The 16,619-nt window shown below is 26.6% G+C and overlaps 1 pseudogene; it reads left to right on the top strand.

Annotated features, from left to right (window-relative positions):
- The window catches only part of LOC111303986 (putative aquaporin TIP5-1), a 58,962-nt pseudogene that overhangs the window by 32,983 nt on the left and 9,360 nt on the right, over positions 1–16,619 (top strand).

The following is a 16,619-nucleotide window of genomic DNA, read 5'->3' as shown; positions in this document are numbered from 1 at the left end:
TTTGATAAGGAGTATTGGTGGTTGTAAGTGAAATAATTTTGATGTGAATTTGGTGAAAAGGATATCTTAAGCTCAATGATTATTCTAGAGAATGATTTTAATTTGTCAAAATTTTATAAGTTTGAGACAAATTAGATTTTTGATCCATGGAGATTTTGATATTTTGTGATTTTTTTGGATCCTAGATTTCTTAATCCGATTGATTTTTAGACATTAGTTTTGAAATTATGTTGAGGAAAAAGTTTGGTGAAGTTGATTATAAGTAATGATAAGTTGTAAGTGATTTTTGTATGAAATTTTGATAAGATAGTCACCTTAAGCTTAAGTTGATGGTGGATTTTTTATCTTTAGAGATCCTATAGAATTGAGGTTGAAATTTTCAATTTTTGGTGGTTTGTTTTGTGCTTGCCTATGGGTTTTGATGAATCTTTAATCATGATATTTATTATACTATTGGAGCCAAAATATGAAACATTATACAAGCGATGAAGTGATATGCCTTTAAATGAAGTGACTTGGTGGGATTTTTATATAAATTGGACACTTTAAGCTGAAGAGTTATTGTAAAGAATGATTTGGACCTTCTGAGGTGTTATAGTATTGAAGTTAAATTTTTTATCAATTAAGATTTCAGAGTTTTGCGATAAATTTTTATTGAATTTTTTTATCATGGCTACAAATTATTTCTATTAAGATAAAGTAGGAAATTTTAACTTGATAAGAATTGATATGAGGCTTTGAGATATTTATTATTATTAATTGTAAATTTTCTTTTATGGATTATGATTTTTAAACTTACAGTTAGAGCCAGTAAAAATTATGATACAATTGAGGATTACGATAATATTAGTGTGATTTTAATTTCAATGAGTTATATATAACTTGATGGTAGGAATTGACTTTTTGAGAATTTACTAGAATTAGATTATTATATAGGTATGGTATTGTAGTTTTAGAATTTATCTTAATAGATTTTATTTTATTATATTGTATTGGTGGTAAATAACGTTATATGCATAAATAAGGACATTTGTCTATATTGATATATTTTATTTTATTGGAAATTATTTATCCTTGATGACAAGAGTTAGAATCTTATGTGATTAGCCTGAAGTGTGAAAAATTACAATTATACTTGGAAGGCAAATGATTTATTAATGGTCATGTGATAAAATAATGATTATGATTTTTTATTAAGACAGAATATGAATTTGTTTGAGTAATGTTAACCGAGAATATCACATATTATGGACATATATTATGATTCTTGCATGGAAACTAAGGTTGCAATCATTGAAAAATGTCATTTAAAAAAAAAAAGTGGATTTTGGCTGAGTATTAAGAAAATCGAAATTATGTTTTGCTAAGATTAAATCATTGTGAAATAAGCATAGAGAATATATTGGACTACATGGAAATTTTGGAATATTATGATGCTATAAGCCTATAAGTTTGGTGAAGATTTTGATTGTTATTTGATAATTAGCTCATTGAAATTGAAAGCTATTTAGATATGAATTTGGAGTTATAGTGGGTATTCAATGGACTATGTTGAATTTGACTGCCAAGGAACTTAAGGTATGATCTATAGCATTGTCTTGATCCTCGTTACAATCTATGATTATATCGATAAGAAATATTCTATCATTCAAAAGATGAAATTACGAACATGATTATGTAACTTGGTGTTCCAAGAAATTGTTTGAAGTCGATCTTTCTATTTTTACTTTGGAATGGTTGGAATTTGAAATGGTCAATGTGATTAGGTTATGATTATAATTTCAAATTCAAAGGCAATATGAGAATTGATCAATTTTTTTTTATGGAGATAACATTTTTCATGGGCTTATGATATATTTTTTGTATAAAAACTACATGTTATAAGTACAAAGAAAGACCTTTATAATAATATGGTCAACTTTAGGGTCAACTTTAGAGATGATTTTGTTGTTCGGTAATTTTAAGTATAGATGTGATTTCGAAGAATTTAAGAAAATAATGATACGAAGTGATATATTTGGGTGGTTTTATGATTGTACTTTTGATATGAATTATAGTCTTCAAGTATATTGATTGAAATTCTGATAAAAAGATTCCTCGTCATAAATATATTTTTGATATTAACTTAAAGCTAATAAATAATGTGCTTTTTTAAAGGAAAATTTGAGATATTAGATGGTTATAAGCCTGTTGAATGGTGAAATGGATATGTGGAATCTGATCATTGAAATTTGGAAGTAGTAATATGTGAACAAGGAGTTGTATCACAAACTCAAAGTTTTATGCTTTGATTTTTGTGTTGAATTTACGGATACAATCAATTGTATTGGTTTGGCATTTATCACAATCTTACAATGGTTAAGTAAAAATTTTATTATAAGAGAAAAAAAGAATCAGTATATGATGTCCTTGAGGTAGCTAATTGGTGATGTCATTACTAAGATTTAAGGATATTCTTGGACATGTTTATGAGAATGAATTAGAAACTTTATTGTAAGAGGTATGATAGACAAGTAAATAGTTGATTAAAGGAATAAACAACGAAAGCATCACTATTCATCCCGAATCGTTCAGTATGCAAAATTTAGCTGACCCAACCGATTGGGTACCAAAAACAATTGATCCATTCTATTGTAACGATAAAAAAGTGAGTGAAATTCAAGAACCAATTGATTCCCTATTAATACCAATCGATCCTTTCGTCCCAAACAAGCTCCAATGGCTAGTTTCAAAGGAAGAAAACATGGTTTTTCATTTTCCAAGCATTTCCAACTATTATTTCCTCAATTTTTTTATAAATTGAGCATTCTAACACATTAAAAAGGTTGATGAATTAAGAGAGCAAGATCAAGCAAGTCATATATTCATTCTCTCAAAGAAATTAAAAGTTTTAAAGCTTTAAAGTTTATATCTTTATATTTATTATATCCATATCATTGTTGTTGTTCATTCATCAAATTTCTTTTACTTCATTAGGCAAACACTCAACCTTGAGAGGTATTTTAGTTTGCAAAAATCATTTGGGTTGTTTTGTAAGTAAGAGGTGATGTATAGTTGTGATTGTGTAAAGGTAGAGGTTTCTATTTCAAGCCTTAAGAAGAAAAAAATAGGGTTGTATTCTCAATTCAAAATTAGTGGATTGAAGCCTAGTGTGGATAACAAAGAAAGATGACGTAGGTGCCTTGTGAAGAAGGACTAAACCTTTATAAATCTTTGTGTTTGATTTCCCTCTTCCTATCTCTTTACTTTGATTATAGTTTATATTTGCTTCAAGTTCATCAATTTATTGTTATTTGCATCATATTTTGATATTGGTTTTAATCTTTCATTGAATTATATTAAAATCTATTTTCAGGAAAGAATTTGAAGAAATCTAATTCACTCTCTCTCGGATTACTATTTCACTTAAAACTAACAATTAGTATTAGAGCTTTTGTCTTTTTTTATAGGTTTAACCACTTTGAGTAAAGATCCTATAGCTCACTTTAGGTTCCAAGATAGTGAGGATGTCCTTAAAACTCCCATGATAAAAAATTTTGAATTTTGTGAATAGAAAATAAGAATGAAAATATTCATAATGTCACAAAATTTTGGATCTTGGTTAATGATAGAAGGTTTGGAACTCATTTAAATGATACAATCTATTTGAGGCAAATAATGGATGATGCAAAGGCCAAGTGCTTACTCTATGAAGCTCTTAACTACCATAACTTCAACTTAATCTCAAATTCCTACACTTCAAATGAGATATGGAAGAAGTTGGATGAGCTACATGAACGATAAATTTTCAATCAACATACATCATGTCTCATGGCTATTGAAGAATCGAAGGTAACTTCTAACTCTTGTAATTCAAACTCTTATACTTTTGATGAGTTACAAGATACTTATAGTGATTTAGTAATTAAGTTTGAAAATATGATTTGAAACATAAGAAAATGATTTCAAAATTAAAAGTTGAAAATGAATTTAGAAACCTCTAAAAGCAGTAATGAACTTTTAGGAAAAGAAAATTTTGATTTGAAAAATAAATTTAATGAATTGATGAATGAAAAACATAAGAGTGTCAATAATTAAAGTATTAAAGTGATTAAATGCAGTTTTTATCATTTTTATGGTCATATTATACGTACTTATCCCATAAAGAGAAAAGTTTCATGTAGAATTAGGCAAGAATGGGTTCTTGAAGGAATAAGAGACTTGATGACTAACTCTCAAGGACCCAAAGCAATTTAGGTACCAAAAATCAAATGAGGTAGTCCCTTGTAAGTATGCTATAGTAAGAAGCTACGATGTGATATTTAAGATTGGAACTCCAAGCACACAATGGAGATAGGTAACCTCTAAACTTTTACGAATTTGAATTTCGTTACCTATTCTTGATGAATTATGAGTGCTAAATTGTTATATGCTTTATTAATTGTCTTGATTGATTCTAAATTGTTTTGAAGGAAATACATGCCCACATATGCTTGTTGATATTGTGTTTAATGCTTGAGATATATTTTATATATGCTTGATGTGATTAATTGTGTGCAAAATTATTTTTATATTTACGCACAAACTTAGGGAGAGCAGTCAAAGCTTAATGAATTTGAAATATTATGTTTTAATGATTTTTGCTAGAGTTAAGCCTAAAAATATGCAATTTTATGTTAGTGAGTTTTAAATTGTAAAACGAATTTAAATATCTTGAATTTAATGATTTAAACTTGCTCAAACAAAGAAAACTTGATAACTTGCAATGGTTTCAATTTTTCATAAGTGCTACATGCAAGTTTTAAAGGATTTTAGAGTTTAAAATATCAAATCTTGTTTTTGAACATTTATGGGCATAAAAACCATTTGTAGTTTTTCAAAGTGTGATATAAAACTTTTCTAAATGGTTTGAAGAGCTTAAATGTGAGTTTAAACATTTTTGGCGTCTTAATAGCCTTTTTCAAAGAAATATATGGTTTCAGAATTGACTTTTTGATTTTCTTGTTTCTAAGGCCAAATGATCACTTGAAAAACTTTGTTTTCTCATTTGAAACTTGTTGAAACAGTTAAAGATGGTTAAAAGTGAATTTGACTCATTTTGAAATTTATTAAGGTATTTTTCAAGCAAAAATGAGTTTTAAAGTGCAAAAAACAAAATCTTAGACATAATAAGCTTTGAATGGATTATGCTGTTATATTTTGCATAAATATATTTGCTAGTATGATTTTGGCATGATGGAAATGATTTTTATGATTTTTTATGCGTATTGATTTGTGATTGTTGAACATGCCTATGTAACCATGATATTTGAAATTGCTCCACTTATTGGTAATGGTTGGATCTTGTGAAATATTATTTAAACTTGATTATTTTATTCGCAATTGTTTTAACTCTTGATTTGTGATTTTAAAAATTGATGATCATCTTGCACTTAAATCACATATATTAATGTTTGATTGTTCATCTGTTAATTTGTTATTAAATAGTCTTGAAATATGTTTTAATTCTTTATCCTTATTAATTCAAGATTTATTTCTTCTCATATTTTGATGAATTGATGAACTTCATGTACTTGAAAGATATACATTGATTCTTTGTTCATCTATGTTTTTGGTCAAGATATGTGCTCATATGATAATTAATTCAACTTGACCTTAATATTTGTGATTTAAAAGTGCTTAAATTGTTTATTTCTTAATTTGTGAAATACTTTTATGATATACTTAGTCTTGTGCTTAAATGTTTTATCTATTAGTTTGTGTTTTTACATTGATGAAGTACTTGTTTTTAAAATGATGTATTGTTGATTCATCTATTATTCTTGTCAAATGTGTGCTTATATTAATATGATTGAGTTTTACTTGACATGCTTACAATACGACTTAAGTGAGTGATTTTCTTATAGTGTTTATTTTTACCTTAAGTCATTGTCTGTTTTAGCCTATGATTTGTGTTGACATATTTATTTTTTTTAATGATGAGATTTTTTCAAATTTGTTTGGATGATAAATTTATCTTCCTTAAGTTTTCAGTTTTTACATGGCCTAAAATTTGTCTTGACATATTCTTGGTGATTTATTCAATATGCATCAATATTAAATATGTCTTGTTTGTGTTCATTATTTTTAAATAATCTAGAAAAGATTCATGTTTTGCACATTGCTTGAGAACTTTTGCTTTAATGCTAATATTGAGTTATTTGATGTTTGATTTAATACATGACCTTTAACATAAGTTTATAAAGTATTTTTGATGAAATATATCTCTCTTGCAATTAGTAACTTGTACTTAGTAAATAAATTTTCTTTTACCTATAATGACTTAGAATATGGAATTCATTTTTGACAATTGGTATAATTTTTATCAATTGATTTTCTTGATGTTTCTAATGAAAATCTTTTGTCACAAAATTTTCTAAGTCGATACAAGGAGAACTTGAAATGAGCATGAAAGGGTCAATATTCTTTTTGAAGTTTCAAGTATAGCAAGTAAAGCATCTTCATCAATTAAGTCAAAGTACATCAAAGATTTATTCAAAACATTTGGAATGAAAATTCAAAACCAAATGAGCACATCAACATAGCATGATAAGGATGGAGGTAATTGTATTAACTCTATGCTATGTGTCTATACATGCTTGCTTTGATTGTGTGTGAAAATGAGATATTGTGCTAGAACATATGAACACATTGCACAAATTAATCACCAAGTCACTTGGTAGATATTGTTTTAATATTCCTAAAAGCTTGGATTAATTAATTCACCTTCATTGATATTCATGCCTAGTTCTTAATTGTTTTGATGAGATTAATAGTTTTTTATTGCATAAATATTTGTGTGAGATGAATCTTTGATCATGGATATGAGTTGAATAAATTGATTTCTAGAACTTTCAATTGCCTTGACTCATGAATTATGAACTTACATTTTTGAAATTTTATATACATGTTCATTGATTGAGTCCATTAAGATAGCATGTAACATATTGTGTCTAAAGATTTGCATTTTTTTTGGTATATTGCTATAAGTGATTTGAAATGTTTTGGCATATGCTAGCATGATTTTGATCGAAATATATATTTAAATACTTGCATATGTTTAGAATAAGTTCATTGCTATGCATTGGAATTAATAAGAATATATTTGAATAATTATGCTTTCATTATTTCTTTGTTATAGCATATGTGTGTATCATGCTTGAAAAATTATGCTCGTATAATTCTTTGCTATAACAGATGATTGTATATTTGTTTTCGATAGGATATGCTTATGAAAGAATACTACTATGTATGTATTGATTTAACTTTTCATATGTTTGAAATATATTGTGATCCTTGAAAGTTTGTGAACAAAATAGCTAACAATTGGTATCAAAATTACTAAAGAATTTTTTTAATTTTCATAGACATTTGTTTATGTGCCTATCCTTGATATAGTTTGTACCTTTTTTGCAAAATTATGTGTGCCTTAAATTGATTACTCCTTATTTTAAAAAAATCTTAGAATATAATTTTGCTTGGATTAAAATGCATTGTTTTGTGATAGCAATTAGTATGCTTTGATGACATATATTTAACAATTGGTATCCTTAACATTTGGTATGAGCTTAAATAAATGTGCTTGAATTTATGTTTAATTGTTGTTAATATTTTATGTTCTAAGCACATCTACAATAACATGATTTTTGAGTAGGTTGCATATCATTCATTATCTTTTACTCATAAATTTCATGTAGTAAATTTGAAGACTTGTGTTAAATTGCTAAAATTGGATACATTATAATACTTTTTTGCTCTTTTGTTTGAATACATGTATTTGAACTTGATTGTGAACATCACTTGATTACATGCATTCAAAAATACTCTTAATATTATTGGTATCAAGCATTTTATCACATGCTTTGAATTGATCTCTCTTTTCTTTTGCTATGACAAAAAAAGAGAGAGTTTATGGATATTTATTCTTGTATGCTTATAGCAATCGGTATACGAGTTTTAACATTTAGTATAAAGAGCTTAAATGAAAATGGGGAGAAATATTTCATGAATATATTTGTTAATGATGCCTTTTGTATTTATTTTCTCATTAATATGCTCATTCCTTTTTTTGCCATGACAAAGAGAGAGAAATATTATATGGATAAATTTGCTTGTGCTTGACATGCATACGTTTGATTGTGCTAATTTGATATATTTGAATAACATATATTTGTTGAGTTATGTTGGATTAAGATGCATAAATTGAGGGGGACATTTGCCATGTATTGTTTAAAGTGGAGTTTTTAAAAATGTTTTTTAAAATCTTAAATATTTCAAAGAAAAATTTTCATTAAGCAAAGTTATCTTTATATTTTGTCATATCAAAAGAGGAGAGATTGTTAGCCTTGAATTGATCCTTATTTTGAAATGATAAAATATTAAGCTAAATAAGCTTTATTAAAATTTTGAAAAAAAATTATTTAGTACATGTTCTTAAGTTTTATTATTTTTGGTACTAAATAAATAATTTATTTTACAAAGTGTAAACAAACCTTTCTTTGTATTCATATTTTTCAAACTAAATCTATCTCTAAAGATTATTTATTTGAGCTTAAATGAAAGTCTAATTGTTGCTTTTAAAGTGAATTTATTCATTATGGACTCAATACAATTTTGATAATATTGGTTTTAAGAAATAGATTAACTTAAGAAAGTTGTTTTACAATAATAAAGTTTTTTAACATTGAACTTGTTTTATTTTTTGTATTAACTCACAAAGTTTTAATATTTGAATTTTATATGGTTGGAAAGCTCTTTGAGTCTACTTTCTAATGAATCAAACAAAATCAAAATCCAAATTTTTTATGAAACGATTTTGAATTTTTACTAGACACTATGCAGTTATCTAAAAATTGCATAAGGTGTAGTTTTGAAAATTCACTATAATTCCAATACAATGAATTAGATGATGAATTTTACATGGATAGAAAGCCGTTTAAGTCTAGTTTCTAAATCTTCTAATGGTTTTTGATTTAGAGTTGTATAACTCAAGATATGGTCAAATTAGTGAATAAAGTGCAAAACGGAAGGCAACCAACATCATTGTTCATCCAAAATCATTTAGTACACAAAATCTGGCTGACCCAATCGATTAGATGCCAATCAATCCCCTTTGCTGTAATTGTCAAAAATTGAGTAAAATTCAAGAATCAATCGATCCTCTATCATTACCAATCGATCCCTTTGTCCCAAACAAGCTCCAATGGCTAGTTTCAAAGGAAGAAAATATAGTTTTTAATTTCCCAAGCTTTCCCAATGGTTATTTCCTCAATTCCTCTATAAATTGGGCATTCCTACACACCAAGAAGGTTGATGAATCAAAAGAGTAAGATCAAATTAGTCATATATTCATTCTCTTAACGAAATCAAGAGTTTTAGAGCTTTAAAGTTTATATCTTTGCATTTATTTTTTCCAAATCATTATTGTTGTTTGTTCATCAAATTTCTTTGTACTTCATTAGGCAAACACTTAACCTTGAGAGGTATTTTAGTTTGCAAAAATCATTTGGGTTGTATTGTAAGTAACAGGTGAGGTATCCTCTTGATTGTGTAAGGGTGAAGGTTTCTATTTTAAGCCTTAATAAGAAAAAGATAGGGTTTTATTCTTAATTCAAGATTAGTTGATTAAAGCCTTGGTTTGGACAACCAAAATGGAGGATGTAGGTGGATGTTGGAGAATGACTGAACCTCTATAAGTCCTTATGTTTGATTTCTCTTTTCCTATCTCTTGACTTTGATAATAGTTTATATTTGCTTCAAGTTCATCAATTTATTGTTATTTGTATGATATTTTGATATTTGTTTTAATCTTCCATTTAATTATATTGAAATATATTTTTGGGAAAGAATTTGGAAAAATCCAATTCATCACCCTATTGGATCACCATCTCACCTAAAAAACTAACAGTTCTTTTAAGACTTCAAGTACTACCAACTCTCCTAAAAGCAATTGTTGTTAGGAAAGCACATACCTCAGCCTTATAGTGTATTCAGCACACACAAGCACATATGATGTTCAAGCACATGGAGTTGATGGACACAGTTGACCTTCGATTTGCTAACAAGTTCTTTCTTCTTGTTGGTGTATTTTAGAAAATATGAAGGAAGAAAGACAATTCATACCTTTTAAACAATAATAACTTTGTGAGACCGAACTTAGGTTGCTTTCTTTTCTATGTTAATACTTGTTAGGCATATAAATTCTAAATTTTTTTCTTTAGGGTTTCCTTGGTACTTTATGCATGTAGGCTACAAAAAGTAAAGTAAATATTTTATTTTAAGACAATTATGAATTCTCAAAAAATAAAATTTGTTTATGATGAAGATTGGTTTAAATAGAGTTCACATGATCATTTGTAAGATAAAAGATGGTGAAATGAACTTAAACTTAAAACTAAACAATAAAATAAATTGAAATCATAAATGAATCAATATAAGAAAGGAAAATGACACTAAAACAAATATCAAAATGCATACTAAAAATGTCCAACTATTCATAGACAGATATGATTGACACTTCTAAAATTGAGGTTCAAACCTATATATTCATATTTAAATTATAATTATCATTCAAAAATTAGAAATATTTTACAATTAAATAATTATTTATTATTATACTAATATTTTGAATTGACTTGAATCCAAATCTAAAAAAAATCATAGACAAGCCCAAGTCAAGTCCACGAATGAGTTTTAGGCTTTCAACAAATTAGATTAACATAATGGTAGAAATCACAGAACACCCGACCAAAAAGCTCGTAACTTGGCACCTTCCACATGGCTAATGGGTAGTTAATTGTTGTACCTAAAGCACCATAAATAGTTGCAACCTTTTTTGATTGTTATAAACTTGGCTTGTCGTTCATATCCTCTTATTTGTAAAGATTCAAAAGTAAAATGAATCAAAGTCTCTCTTCCACGCATAAAATATTCACCACAAAATTTCCATTTCCAAGATTCTTGGCTAAATGACTTTGGCATCTTTCCTTTTCGATTCTAGCAATCTATTACTTCTAATGCTCTTAGAGCCTATCTTGTAGCATTTATCTCCACATTTTTTTATGTGTTTGCAATTGTTGGTTCAGCCATGGCTTCACATTAGTGCTTTTAATTGCTTGTTTTACTTTCCCAAGGTTTTTCTAAAACATTAGAAAAAAATGATTTCCAACTTTTCATTTGCCAGGGAACATGATGCAAGACTTGGCAACAAATCTATCATGCCTAGTGTTAGTCGCCATTGCAAACACCTTTGCATTGTCCTCATTAGTATACATTGCTGCAAACGTCACTGACAGACATGTGAAATTGACCGTCACCTTTGGCTTGGCAATTAAAGGCTATATTAGTGTCCTAACTACTCTGTTTTATTGGGTTTCTCAGATGTTGGCCTCTATCATGGCTTGCCTTTTGTTGAAGGTGACTACTGTTTCATAGGTATGGAATGACTGTTTCATCTGTTGCATATGTAGTTCAATTACTTAAGATTAGAAAAAAAGTGTTGCTACTTAAGTTATGGGAATCCACTTCTATCACGATTGTTAACAATTGGTAGTTTAGAATATGGTGCATCCTACATTGGATAGAAAATTTAATTATTGATAAATAAAATTAATTTTTGTATTAATTTTATTCATATTTTTAATAATTATTTTGAACAGAAACAATTATCATATGATAAATGATTATAACTATTTGAATATCAATAGATTATTATTCATAAATGTCATGATTATATAGAAAGTCATAACCATCTAAATAAAAAGTTTATGTTTATTCATTCATTATAAATAAAATTTTCAATATAGCCATTTTCACTGCTTCGATTGGATAGTTTGAGTCTTTATTGTATCTTAAAGACATAATTGCCATTAAGAAAGTGTTCTTTGCACTTCAAAGCCAAAATTCCTTTCTATTATTTTTTTTCTCTTATTTATATTTTTTCTAACAATTTAAAGATAATTATAAAAAATTTATATTTCGCATGAGGAAGATACAAGGAAAAGAAATTAAAATGATTTAAAGATCAATATTAGAGAAGATTCAAGATGTCAAAGGATAAATGTTTCTATAGACCAAAATATTAATTTTCATAAAGATCTTCATTAGAGGTATGTATTTTATTTTTTGCATAATTGCTGGTAAAAAGATTGACTGAATGAGATAAACATGTTAGCAATTTATTTCATTAGTGTTTAAAGTCAAAACACAATATGTAAAATATTGATTACATTACATAAGTTTATGCATATACTGAAACTGACTCCACAATTGGGTTTAATAAATTATATATTTATTTGAAAATCAATGCTTATAAAGACTAGGATGAGAAATAGCCTAAAAACATAAAAGACAAAGAAATGAATTGATTTACGATCGAAAGAATTATCATTTGTTATCGAGTACTAGATTAAATTAGGTTATAATGAAGTGGCTGATTGTTTAATTGTCGTGTCTTAGTTATATATAGAACAGGCAAATTGTCCCATAGTTTCTATGAAAACAATCAAAAATAGGTAAAAGAATTTACAATGAAAAATTAGATGCAAGTAGAATACATGCAAAAAATAAGATTTGGCTACAAAATTGTTTTGCTATTAAATCATGGCACCAACATGGAGATAATAAGTTGAGTCAAGCTATTTATATGCTTCTATCTTTGTTGATCATTATAAAGTAAATGTTGATATAATTATTTTTAAAAATATTATTATTAGTTCAAAATTTGACTAGTGTTTAATTTTCATGAAAATCAATTAAAATTAAATTCATATATGTGAATAATTATTATTAAGATATGGTGTTTCATGGATTAATTGGTGGATAATAAACCAAATAATGATTATTATCAGAAACATGGGTGGAGTGACATGTATTTTCCCTATTGGGTGTATTGCACTAGCAGTGATTTTCAAAATGAAATTTTATTGTGAACAATCACAAAGTGGAAATCATAAAAAGCCATCAAAGAGTTAATCAATGGTTATAAAAACAAAAGCATTATTGCTTTTCACATATGGGATATTGATTAAACAAAAAGGCATGCTATTAAAAAATATTGAAGAATCTATTGGTTACTAGCATTTTAAAGGATGCTCATCAATGTCTAATTAGGCATGTTTATAAATTAAAAAAGAACATGCAAATTCAATGTTCCAAAAGCACCAATACATGCATGTGTTTAATTCCATTTTGTTATGACATGGAGAACATTGGTACAGTTTACCATATATTACAAAAATGAACTAAATGGGATGAAATTTTCTTTTGTATACATATAAGAAAGATATGGAGTATGGAGATTGAATGCACCATCCAATTAATACATTATTAGTTAAACACAATGAAGGTAATTTTGCTTCTTATACCTAAAATATGCCCTTTTGTAGGCTGTTAAAATGAAAAGTGAACAAGTTTATGAGGTTTTCAATAATTTCATGACAATGGCAAGGATGTGGCTAGTTATATACCATGTTAACATATGGGCTTAGATAATAATATTAGTTTGTGAAAGTCGTAAACCTTAGAGTTAGCCAATCAATGATTTAACCAATGCAAATTCTTCACAAATTTTTGCATGAAATATGAGTAGAACTCATATTATAATTATTTTTATACTATTTTATGAAAATGATTCTTTGGATTCTTGTTTCATGACTTGCATTGATATGGTGATCTAGATATGAACATATTGGTTACAAAATGATTGTAAAAGTATTTGAAATTGGAGTTAAATATGCTATAGGCTTTTATTGTATATAGGCTTATTGGTCCTATAAGTCAAGTTTGAATTTATTATATATCTGAAAATGTTTTGACCAATTAAAAGTGATAAATAATAGAGATATATAGGCTACACAATAGTGGAGAAAGAAAGTTCTCATAAAAATTTGAAATCAAGTTTAAAGGTTTCAATGATCATGAACTTGGAATTGGCCATTGGGCAATTACTATATGCACTGAAAACTCATGATAATATTTGAGCTAGTTGATTTACACTAAAAGCCATTATTATAAATGAGATAACTTTAATTGCCAAATTTACATGATTTGTAGGTATGAGATGGATTATTATGGTTGGCTTAAAATAGCCATAAGCCAAAATTCATGCCACAATCTTGATCATGTTGTGGTAATTTTTTATTATATATATGGTCTAATTCATGGATTATACAAATAATTTATCTTCTATAATTTTATATAGCTAAAATTTCAAAGTGTATTTACTTTGGAAATCATGAGTGATTCAAAGATCTTGTGAATTTGAAACTTTTATAATAGCAAAAAGAATGCTATTTGATCAATTTGGATGATGAAAATGGTTTTGTTCATGGTAATAAAAAATTATTAATAGTATCCATGATGAAACAAATTCATACAAATTTTTATGAATTGACATAAAAGTCTTAAAAGGAAACTATAGAAGCATGATTATATATGAAATCTACTTATTGATGTAAACTCTTATATTGAGTTAAAATATAAAAGTTTTGAAACTTTTATTGAAATATTAAGATATCAACTAATTATCTTTTACTAATGGTGGATTTAGAAGCCTCCTACTTAAAAAAATAAAAAACCACCAAATAGTGAAAAGATAAATGAAATGGCAACTTAATTAAGTATATATGATATCTTGATAATTGAATGAGATATTCTTTAATAAAAGAATGCATACTTGCACATGGTGGGGGTGATAAGATCAAAAGAAATAAAAATTAGCACCATATTGTTGTAAGATTTTAGTATAATTTTATGAGCAAATGATACAAACTAATAAGTTTAAACACTTATTAAAGTAAATCATAAAAAGGCTTTTAAAAATCTTAGAAGGACAAAAATCGTTTGGTATATTCATTGAGTTTATTCAATTGTCTAAAAGTATAATTATAATAAAAATGTATAAAAGTATGGAAATAGAATGGTTGAAATTAATAATATAGAGTTGTGGCCATAACCAAAACCAACTATTTCTTAAAATAATAATAATTACGCAACAATATTTGGAGCATATAAATGATACACAAAATGAAAAGTTTAGACATATTAACCTGAAGTGATTATAATAGAGATTCAATCTCAAATGGGGGTAATTACCATAAAAGAAAATTGAATTCCAAAATATTTGGTTAGTATTACTACAAGTAGAATGGATTTAAACCTTTACTATTAGACACCAATAATAAGAACCCAACTTTGAATTAGTAACCTCTAATTACAAAGTTTATTGGGTAAAAATAAGTTATTGTTATGTGTCTGTTAAACACTAGTAAAATCCATTCAGATTTTAAAAACTAGTGTGATCCATTACATGGGAAGAATGAGTTTTTATACTCTTAATGGAGTTTTAAATGCCCAAAGCAATAGAGACATAATGGAAACTCTATCTACATAAACATAGAAGTGGTACCGCTTCAACAAGAAGAATTAGGGTCTTTCCTATAAATGTTTATAAATAGGATAAGCACATGGTCATAATAGTGCAAAAAGTAGTTATAAACCTCTGATAAAGAATAAATAAGTATTATGAATGTTATATATTCAATTCTAACACTAAGAGTTGAGGTTTAATCTACGAACACTATCAACTTCATTAAAATTCTAAGATATATATGCTAATTGAAGGTTTAAATCAAGATATACTTTCTTGTATTCATAATATTTATTTGTGTAAAAGATAAAAATTAAGCACCAACATTCCAAACTAGTAAGGGATTGTTGGTAGTTTAAAATGTAGTGCATCTCATATTGGATAGAAAGATTTAATTATTGATAAATAAAATTAATTTTTATGTTAATTTTATTCATTTTTTAAATAATTATGTTTGAACAGAAACAATTATCATATAATAAATGATTATAGCTATTTGAATATAAATAGATTATTATTCATAAAGGTCATGATTATATAGAAGATCATAATCATTTAAATAAAAGTTTATGTCTGTTCATTCATTATAAATAAATTTTTATTATAAATAAATTTTTAAATATAACCATTTTCATTGCTTTTAATAGAAAAGTTTGAGGCTTTATTGTATCTTAAAGATATAATTGCCTTTAAAAAAGTATTCTTCACGCCTCAAAGCCAAAATTCTTTTCTATTATTTCTCTTTTCTTATTTATTTGTTCTAACATTAACTTCATTTACAAGCACAGATTATTCTCTTGTTTTGTCTTTCATTACCTTTAAATGGTAAACTTTGTAGTAAGAAAACTGTAATACAACTTTGTTTAATTATTTAACAATATGTTTGGTTGGACGAAAGAGAAAAAGGGATAAAACAGAGGAAAGTTATTGTTATATTTGCTACAAATGATGAAAAATGAAAGAAGGGAAAGTATATAATAAAACAAAACAATTAGTCCAAATTCCATGATAGTTTTCTTTTCATTTTTCTCTGATTTATGAAAATATTGGATTTCTTGGATGTGAAGTTGAGTAAATCTATTCATTTTCCTTTCCATTTTTTTATGAAAAATTAGTGATATTTTTTTGTCCTCATCTTTCCTTTGCCCTACTTCATTCTTTTATCTTTTTCTTCCCAAGAACAACAATGTTTTACAGAAATCATAGTAAAAAAAAAGGATAAATGATTTTACAC

The sequence above is a fragment of the Durio zibethinus genome, chromosome 9 (assembly GCF_047325235.1).
Source record: "Durio zibethinus cultivar Kanyao isolate XHJ-2024 chromosome 9, ASM4732523v1, whole genome shotgun sequence".
NCBI lineage: Eukaryota > Viridiplantae > Streptophyta > Magnoliopsida > Malvales > Malvaceae > Durio > Durio zibethinus.
This window is presented reverse-complemented; position numbering and strand designations above follow the sequence as displayed.